Below are 10,544 nucleotides of genomic sequence, written 5' to 3'. Positions count from 1 at the left end.
ATTTGGTGATTACTTGTCTTTCGAATACTTGGGTATTGTATTAAAAGGTGCTCCTCGCATTCTACTTATAGTTATCTACAGGCCTCCAAAATACTCTCCAGCCTTTGTGGAGGACTTTACAGAACTGTTATCAGCAATTTCCTCAGAGTTTGACTGTTTTGCTATTACTGGGGACTTTAACATCCACATAGAAAATGCAGAATCCAATATGGCAAAAGAAATCATAACTGTTTTGAATACTTTTGATCTGACTCAGCATGTACATGGACCTACACACAATCGTGGACACACTCTAGATTTAATTATCAGTAAGGGTCTAAACATTTCATCCATTGTCATTAAGGATGTAGCGCTATCTGATCATTTCTGTATTTTCTTTGAAATATTGATCTGTCCGACTGTTGAAGCTAGATCTGTCTCGGTCAAAAAGCGATGCTTAAATGAGAACACTAGTGCACTGTTTATGAAGGCTATATCTTTAACACCAAGCATATCTGCAGACTCTGTTGATTTTCTCCTTGATTCTTTTAACTCAAAAGTACAGAATGTTATTGATAACATTGCTCCTGTGAAAGTCAGGAAGAAAAGTGGCAGACAAAAAGCACCATGGAGAAACTCAACAGCAGTGCAAAATATGAAAAGACAATGCAGAAAAGCTGAGCGCATGTGGCGAAAGACAAAACTTGAAATCCATTATAACATCTATAAAGATATTCTTCATGCTTTCAATGTGGAATTAGGCAAAGCTAGACAGACCTTCTTCTCAAATATTATAAACAGAAACTTAAACAACACCCGCACTCTTTTTGCTACTGTAGAGAGACTAACAAACCCCCCAAGTCAGATTCCCAGTGAAATGCTCTCAGACAGCAAATGCTGTGAGTTTGCTTCCTTCTTCTCTGAGAAAATTGTAGCGTATGCACACGTATCAGGATAATCAATAAACTTTGGAGTTTTCAGAACGCTTTTAACCTGATGAACTTTGTTTGTTAATCACTAACTCGGCTCCGGACGACTGTGACTTTCGGCAGGTTTGTGGACGTGAGAGAGTAAACAGAAAACGGCAACTTCCTCACTTTGCTGACTTCAAAAGGAGCACCCCCCCCCAGAGACTGACCAGATCCACATTCCAACACCCCACACACACAGGGACACACAAAAACACACACACAGACACACACAGCAACACACAATCATACATTTTGAACTGTATTTGTAAACTACCACTTTGCTGAAATATATATTTCATATATTTTTAGGGCCTATGCATGTTTCCTAGTGTTTAAATGAGTGTATTTGTGCTAGTGTGCATTTTAATGATATAATTTTGTCTGTAAACCATAACTCCTATGCCTTTCTGACCTATCGAGTTTGGTCTCTCCGTAAAGCTCCGGACACGAGCTATTCACTGAGATATGTCACACAGCTGACAAATGCATTTTTCTATGTGTTTAATGATACTGTGAAGAACACACTCCTTTTGGAGATCTGATCTGGTAGTCATAAATCATTGGATTAAGTCGTGAGGCCAAACAAAGGGAAAGCTTTCCCGCCAACTTTGCACCCATGTTATTGGATACCCCACCTCAAGGAGGTGTGTCGGCTTATCTGTCATAAAAGCAAAGACGCAGAATTTCTTGTGTGTTCTCTCCCGATTGTCTCACAAGCATCTCGTACACGTTTTTCCCGGACCTCTCCGGTGACCACGCGCTGCCATCGCGCTCAGCTTCGGGATCGCCATCTTCCAGCGAAACTCACTCTCGTCCTCATTTCAAACCTTCCCGCTGAACGGAGGATGCCAACGAACTGCACCAGCGCTAACCTGAAATTCGACACACGCAACCAATGCAAGTATACTGCCGTTTCTCAATCTTAGATGATGAAACTGATTTCCGTGCTGGCTTAGGACTGGTTGTGAGTTTGCTACTTGCCTTCTCTCTTTCCTTCTCTACTTCTATTTTTGTACATAGGTGTGTATTTTCTTGTATATATATTTAGATGTATAACCTCTGTATTCGTAGTTTGCATATATTAAAACGTTATTCACGCTCGATTGTTCTGTTTGTTCTTTCAGCTGAAAACCAAGTCACTTTAATGTTTTTCGATCGCTTTATGCTTTGATGTTATAATAGCAAGTTATTTTCATGGCCAGATAATAACTCTGTTTATAATATTCTGTGAGGGACTTAGTTTGCTGGACAAACGAACAGTTTCTCTAAATAATTATTATACCAGAACTAATCATATATGTAATTGATTATAATTCGTTGTAATTGATTCACACTATATGTTTACTTCCCCGTTGGGTCGATATATTAATCATAATTTATTCATAATCTTATGAATTATTATATTCATATTTCATCCATAAATTGGTTAATAACCGCTACATTTCGTTACAAAATTAATAATATCAGAAAGGCGATCAGCACATCCTTGAGCTGCACTGGGGTAAAACAGATCAGATCACAACCTCAGAAAGTAGCTATTATGTCTGATTTCAAAGCAATTGATGGTAAAATTTTGGAAGAAACAGTACAGCACCTTAAAACATCAACCTGCGCACTTGACACACTTCCCACATCTTTTTTCAAAAGAGTGTTAAACTGTTTAGAAGCAGATCTCCTAGAAGTGGTAAATGCCTCACTTCTCTCTGGGACTTTTCCAAAATCCCTGAAAACTGCAGTTGTTAAGCCCCTCCTGAAAAAGAGCAATCTGGATAACACCATATTGAGCAACTACAGGCCAATCTCAAATCTTCCTTTCATAGGCAAGATCATTGAAAAAGTTGTTTTCAATCAGCTGAACAAGTTCTTAAGCTTGAATGGATACTTTGATAACTTTCAATCTGGTTTCCGACCGCATCACAGCACAGAGACAGCACTCATAAAGATAATAAATGATATTCGCCTTAACACAGATACAGGTAAATTAACAGTGCTGGTTCTACTTGACCTCAGTGCTGCGTTTGACACTGTCGATCACAACATTCTTCTTGACAGGCTGGAAAACTGGGTTGGGCTTTCTGGGATGGTCCTAAAATGGTTCAGTTGCAGCCATAACCCGCCGCCAGCACGCCATTGGCGTGCAAACCCCCGCCTCCTCCCATGTTGACCTCTCACCTCAGTTCACTACTGATGATCTCCTCACCCTCCAAGCGTCGGATCCAACGCTGCAAACCATTGTCGCTCACATTTCCGACCCGATAACTCATCCCATTTCCACCTCCGACCTATCCAAGTCCTCTGATCTCCGCCACCTTCACTCAATCAAGCACATGCTGCATCTTAAGGACGGCGTTCTCACATATGTCCCTGAGCCCCTAACTGCGCCAAAGCTTGTAGTTCCTCAGAGCCAAAGGGGGATGATGCTGACACACGCCCACGATGCACCATGCGCTGGACACCATGGCACCAAGGCCACCTATGAAACGCTCAAACAAGTAGCATATTGGCCTGGCATGAAGCAAGATGTGATGGAATACGTAAAAGGATGCCTGGTGTGTTGCCAGTTCCAACCGGCAAACCCAAACCACAGAGCACCACTACAACAGAAAGGAATGACCTTCCCATGGTCAGACCTCCAAATAGATTGGGTAGGACCCCTGCCACGGGGTAACAAATACTTCCTCACCGTGGTGTGCGAATTCACAAAGTGGGTAGAGTGTCTCCCAGCTCCCAATGATACAGCAGAAACAACAGCCTGCCTGCTAATGAACCACATCTTCTCAAGATTTGGACTGCCTCTCAGAGTCAACTCTGACCGAGGAACCCACTTCAACGCTGAGGTTATGCAGGATGTATGGAAACTCCTGGGCATACAGGCCAAGCTTCACATAAGCCATCATCCAATTTCCTCAGGGCAGGTCGAACGGGCCAACAAGACAGTGGCAAGCATGTTGAAGAAGTATGTGTCCGCCAACCAAAAGGATTGGGATATCAAGCTCCCTCTGGTACTGATGGCCATCAGGGCCACCCCTCACCAGTCTACCGGAGTAGCCCCATTCGAAATGATGACAGGGCGACAAATGACACTACCACTACACCTGCTGTACCAACCTGGTGACATGAACCTTGTCACCGCCTACACCACTCACCAGTATCTGGAAGAGTTGCATCAGCACCTGAGAGCGACTTTCGCCTTCGCACAACAAAACCTCCAAAGAAGCGCGGAAGGTCGTAAAGCCTACTACGATAAAAGGACCTCTTACCAAGAACTCAATGTCGGAGACAAAGTGTGGTACTACAGCTTTGCCCAGCCAAGGCAGAAAGCTCCCCATCACCTGTCAAAGAAATTCCTACCTCACTGGACAGGACCACATGAGATTGTAGACAAGCTCTCACCTGTCGCCTACCGAATCAAAATCAGACAAGGCCGCAATGAGCCTGTCCTCCGATGGGTCCATCGAAACCAGATAAAGAGGCACCAAGGTCCCAACTGACAGGAAAAGGGGGAGGTTCAAACCCACTGACACAGACCGACAATCCCCTACTCTACACCACACTAATGACTTTGTCATTTTAGGGAAAGTTTTTACTTTTATTTTTCTGGTTTTGTTTTACACAACACTTACACATGCTCCTCCACAGCACTGCTAGGAACAACCTCTAGTAGAAAGAAGTTGCTTCACACATGTGACACTCACTTTGCTCTAGTAAACTCAGTGTCCTTGTGCCTCTTTGTGTTTTCTTTTCTCTCTCTCCTTATGCTTTCCCTTTTCCTCTTTTGCTATCATCAGTCTTCCTCCTCAGCTTGCCCATTATCGATTCGAATAATATTTACCGGCTCAAAGATGTTGTGAATGTTTGATTTTGGCAAGGGAACACCTATGTCAAAATACACACTCCTGAGGTCGTGGCGTACCACGACAACAACAAACAGTTGTACCTGGCCCCAAACCTAAAAATGTGTACACTCATTAAAGACATTCATTACCTTTGCCCGAGTAAACCATTCGTATTTGATAATGCCGAGGGCTTCTGCAGCCTAGAATCAATGAGACCCGACACTAGCTGCCACACGCATTATCCTGCCTAACCAAACTCTCTGGATCAATGTGCCTAAGGGCTCGATCCTCCACATCGACGATCTTGCAGTGTATCACGGCGATGAGCACTAGGCTGAACTCGAAATCTCACCGTACTTCAAACAGCATTCCTTCGTCCTCGATCCAGAATCGGAAGAGAGGTTCAGGGAGGAAGGAACGCAACTTATTGATCTGACTCCTGTCGACACAGCCTTAGAAGCTATAGCTCGCCTTCCGCCCGCTGGCGTGTCATTCATTCGGTCCTGGTCTTTGCTTCTCTACTATTGTATGATATATTGTGACCTTGACACTGGCCTTCCTCCTGCACAAGCGAGTGAACGCCGTGCAAGAGTCTTTCGATAGATGCACGTCGGACGTCCCGCGCATCTTCTGACGTGATAAAATCGACCAAGAACCTGAACCTGAATTCGAGAACTCAACCAACCTGATTGAAATCACGCCTCTACCTCCTCGTCGAACCACTGACAATTAGATTAGTCGAAACCACCAATTACAACTGATCTTAAACGACCCTATGTTAGTTGAAGTGTTCCGAACCCGTTTATTCCAAGATACCCAAGTCCTTCACCAGAATTCAGTCAGTGATGAAGATGTTGTTTGTGTCTTGTATGGGTCTGTTCTCTCTCTGCCTCTTGTTCCAGTGCCTGCCGACGTTCGCACCAGGAACCTCGCCAAGCAAAAGGGGGACTCTATAGGGACTTGTTCGACAGACATTACCAAATGGCTTTATCAGCCAGAGGCATGATTGAACAAAGCTTCATTTGGTCCAAAAGATCCATTTCCTGACAGGAAAAACCTAGCCTTAACAGAAGTGATGATGCGACTTCTTTTAACAAAGGACTCTGTCTAAAGGACTTCTTTGCTCATCAGCAATAAACTAATCAGAACCTATCACGTGGGTCTGATCACATTAAATCTATTGATTCTCTCACAAAACCCTCTTGTATTATCGGACGGAACAGGAAAACACCCATCAACGGATTTAAAGACGAATCTGTCCTATCAATACCTCCCTTGTTTGAGCAATCCATCCTGACCCAGTCACTCGTGACTCCGGTCAAAGTTTAAACTATGCTTAAGGACTCAATCTTGAATCTCAAAAGGGACAATTGTCTATATCTATAAACTATATCCAGAATAACACTTGATATGATGTGATTACTAACATGTTGGATTCAATGCATTGTATGTTTGCATTCCTGTATGCATCTTCTTTCTCTTATAATCATTGTTTTAATTAGGTCAGTCTAGTAATATGTGTGTAAGAAGTGTGTCGTGTTTGAGCTCTAAATGCAGAATTTATAATTCTAGGTAATTCTGTCTGAATGAAACATTGGAATTCAGTATCAGGAAAATATTAAGAAACTTTATAAAGTTGTTAATAAAACAGGAGAATGTTCTGCAGATATCACGCGATGTGATCAATAGACAATAGACGAGGCGTGTCTAATCTCCGTAGCAACGTCTCATTGGAGGATTGCATCTGAAGGATGGAGCCAGAATTGCTCCTTTAAAACTATGCTGTCCGAACAAGCTAATGTCAGAAAGAAGCTGGAAGTCAGAAGTCGGTCAGAAATCGTCAGAAATCGGTCAGAAGTAGCCGAAGCACTGCTACTTTGACCACGGCGAAAAGTCGCATGGGTCATTGAGAACTGATTGACCGGGGCTGATTTTCCATCTAACAGTCTCCAACTACGAGCTGCGCCGCTGATCATTCAACAGCCGTCACATCCAGACTCAAACCCTCTGTGAAATACCTGACCAAAGTCTCCCAAGAAGAGAGCCGCTCAAGCCAGACACTCAGATCAGAACAGCAACATCCTTCAAAGCTTCCGCACAACCCACAGGGCTTTCCCGAGAAGACGTCACCTGAAAGACAGCCAATCCAGAACGGGATTCCGCTGTACACGAGTCACGGAACAACCCGACTACCTCAGCTGTCAGAGCAAACGCAGGTACAAGCAAACTTCTCTCTCTCTTGCTGGAAACTGGCGAAACTCCTTTAAACCTAAAGAATCAAGCCAAAGCTCTGCTTTTGTGATTTTCCTCAGGTTATGAGTTAAGTTAGCACTGAACTTGGGACTTTTCATAACTCATCAACTCCGCGAATGTGTGTGCATGTGTGTGTGTTTAGCCTTAGTTTCCTGTAATCATTAGAAGTAGTCAATAAACCTTGTTTTGATTTTCACATATACAAGTTTCTTGTGCTGTGTGTCAAATTACTGCCTTAAACTTAAAAGATCAAGTTACCTCTTGCTTATAATAATATAATAATTATAATAACAATAATCATAATAAAATATTGTTACTGTTGGCCACAGAATAATATTTTATCCAGAATTGGTAAAAGTGTTAAATATTAATTCTGAATCATTTACAGTGAATCATTTACTGTTGATTCAATTCTTATTCCCTGTAACAATTAAATTGAGCTAATAAATGACCTAAGGTACATTACACATTGGTGCCGAAACCCGGGAGGAAGGAGGGACATGCTGTCGGAGAGCCCTCGCTGCTGAGGGGGATCGCGGTGCTGCGGAGTTCGGGCAGCGCGGAAGTGAAGACCGCGAGAGGCTGCCCGAGGCGGTGGTGCTGGAGCCTTGTGAAAGGTGGGACGGAGACCTGGATGCCGTGCTCCTGGGACGAGGTGGGGTGGCTGCCGTCCTGGACCTGGAGGGAGCGGAGGAGTCGCCGCTGTCTGCCGTGGGCCGGAGCCTGCTGCCGTCCGCCATGAAGGGGAGGAGCAGGGGACGGGGGACTCGCTGCCGGCTGCTCCGGGAACATAAAAGGAGGAGCGACGACCGCGGAGGACGAGAGAGGACCAGGCCTGGACTTTATGTTATGTTTTATTATGTTTGTGTGGCCGGCAGACGTCCGCGAGGGCCTGCCGGCATTACTTTCGTTTTGTTCTTTGTTTATTTTACATTAAAGTTTGTTTGAACATTCGCCGGTTCCCGCCTCCTTCTTCCCACAACTATTAACCTCGTTACAAAATGATATTCACCTTAACACAGATTCAGGTAAATTAACAGTGCTGGTTCTACTCGACCTCAGTGCTGTGTTTGACACTGTCGGTCACAACATTCTTCTTGACAGGCTGGAAAACTGGTTTGGGCTTTCTGGGATGGTCCTAAAATGGTTCAGGTCATACTTAGAAGGGAGAGGTTATTATGTGAGTATCGGTGACCATAAGTCTGAGTGGACATCCATGATATGCGGAGTCCCTCAAGGTTCAATTCTTGCACCCCTTCTGTTCAACCTATATATGCTGCCACTGAGCCAAATAATGAGAAAGAACCAAATTGCATATCACAGCTATGCAGATGACACCCAGATTTACCTAGCCCTATCACCTAACGACTACAGCCCCATTGACTCCCTGTGCCAATGCATTGATGAAATTACAAATTGGATGTGTCTAAACTTCCTTCAGTTAAACAAAGACAAAACTGAAATCATTGCGTTTGGAAACAAAGATGAAGTTCTCAAAGCTAACATGTACCTTCACTCTAGGGGTCAAACAACTAAAAATCAAGTCAGGAATCTTGGTGTGATTTTGGAGTCAGACCTGAGTTTCAGTAGCCATGTAAAGACAGTAACTAAGCATATTATAAATAAGCATATTATCATCTCAAAAATATTGCAAGAATTAGATGCTTTGTCTCCAGTCAAGACTTAGAGAAACTTGTTCATGCTTTCATCACCAGCCGGGTGGATTATTGTAATGGGCTCCTCACTGGTCTTCCCAAAAAGACCATAAGACAGCTGCAGCTCGTACAGAACACTGCTGCCAGGATTCTGAGCAGAACCCGAAAACATGAACACGTCACACCAGTCCTCAGATCCTTGCACTGGCTTCCAGTTGCATTTAGAATTGATTTTAAAGTACTGTTACTTGTTTATAAATCACTCAATGGTCTAGGACCTCAATACATTGCAGATATGCTCATAGAATATAAACCTAACAGATCAGTCAGATCATCAGGATCAAGTCATTTAGAAATACCAAGGGTTCACTCAAAGCAGGGAGAGTCTGCTTTTTAGCTGTTACGCCAGCCGCAGCTGGAACCAGCTTCCAGAAGAGATCAGGTGTGCTCCAACTGTAGCCACATTCAAATCCAGACTCAAAACACATCTTTTTATCTATGCATTTACTGATTGAGCACTGTGCTATGTCCGAACTGTTTGCACTTTATTTTATACGTATTATGTTTTTATTCTTTTAATTCCTTTTCCTGTTTTTATTTAATTTTTAATGTATTTTATATCTTTTATGTATCATCTTGTTATTCTGACTTTTAATGCATTTTAAATATTGCTGTCTGGTTGAAAGAACTGGGAGAATTAGGAAGAAAGTGATTAGGTTCAAATATGGTAAATTTGGATAAGGAGACAAACCATGGGGAAATTTAAGCTGTAGTGCATGGTTAAGATATCTCTGGATTACAGTCAGGACACTTTCCAAAGGGGGAAATTTCCAAAGGGGAAATTTGAACTGCATTGCATAGGTAAGATATCTCCAGAAGGGGGATTAGGGCTGTGTGGTGCAGTTTGAGGTGTCTTGGCAAAAGGGGAGATTGAAACTGTGTTTATCAGTTTGAAGTGCCTTAACATGTAGCAGTCCTGTTGGATGAGGAAGATCCATTCTGATCTGCTCTGATGGATAGATCCGTTTAGATCCACTCTGATGGATGACAACAGTAACAACAAACTCCCTGAGACTTCCTAGCTCTTCCATCCAGATAGCAAAATTCTCTGTTTTTACTGTTATTTCTATTCCATATGTTCTATTTTTATTATTCTTTTTTATGTAAAGCACTTTGAATTACCATTGTGTATGAAATGTGCTATACAAATAAAATTGCCTTGCCTTGCCTTTAATTTGTATACCATCATAGCCTCTCATATATCCCCCTTTAACTCCTTTTCTAGATTCATGTCCTCATTCTTCTTCTAGTTCACAACATGCTTAACATCTTTGGTCACACTGAGACATTTCAAATGATGCCAAACATGTATAATGTTGTATGATAACTTTAAACCAACTTTAAACACATTAAACCATAGATTATGGGTGAATTTCAGGTCATCTCCGCATGTAGAGAGAAGAGATGGGGGAAGAGGGGGTGATGGAAAGGCAATGTAGATTAAGGCAATGCTGAGGTGTGATCGAGTCAGATGGGGATTTTGCAAGAGAAAGTTCAAATGTTAATTTCCTTTGTTTTCTCAGAGAAAAGTCCTCTCTTGGTCCAGACAGTCCGGCACCAGTCTTACAATTGTATGAGCTGTCCAAGCATTGTGAATTTGGAGCACAGAAAGACGAACACATTCACGACAGACTTGTTATTGGAATAGAGGACCGTTGGCCTACTGCTTTTTGCCTGCTATATAGTAGTATGCGGTTCCAGACTCAGGTGAGATGATGAAAGAAAACCTTCTCTGATGTTGGAGATTGCCCTATTCTGGCATGAGAATAATTTTCTCCTATAATATTTCA

The sequence above is a fragment of the Chanodichthys erythropterus genome, chromosome 8 (genome assembly GCF_024489055.1).
Source record: "Chanodichthys erythropterus isolate Z2021 chromosome 8, ASM2448905v1, whole genome shotgun sequence".
Classification (NCBI taxonomy): domain Eukaryota; kingdom Metazoa; phylum Chordata; class Actinopteri; order Cypriniformes; family Xenocyprididae; genus Chanodichthys; species Chanodichthys erythropterus.
Note: the sequence above shows the minus strand (reverse complement) of the source record.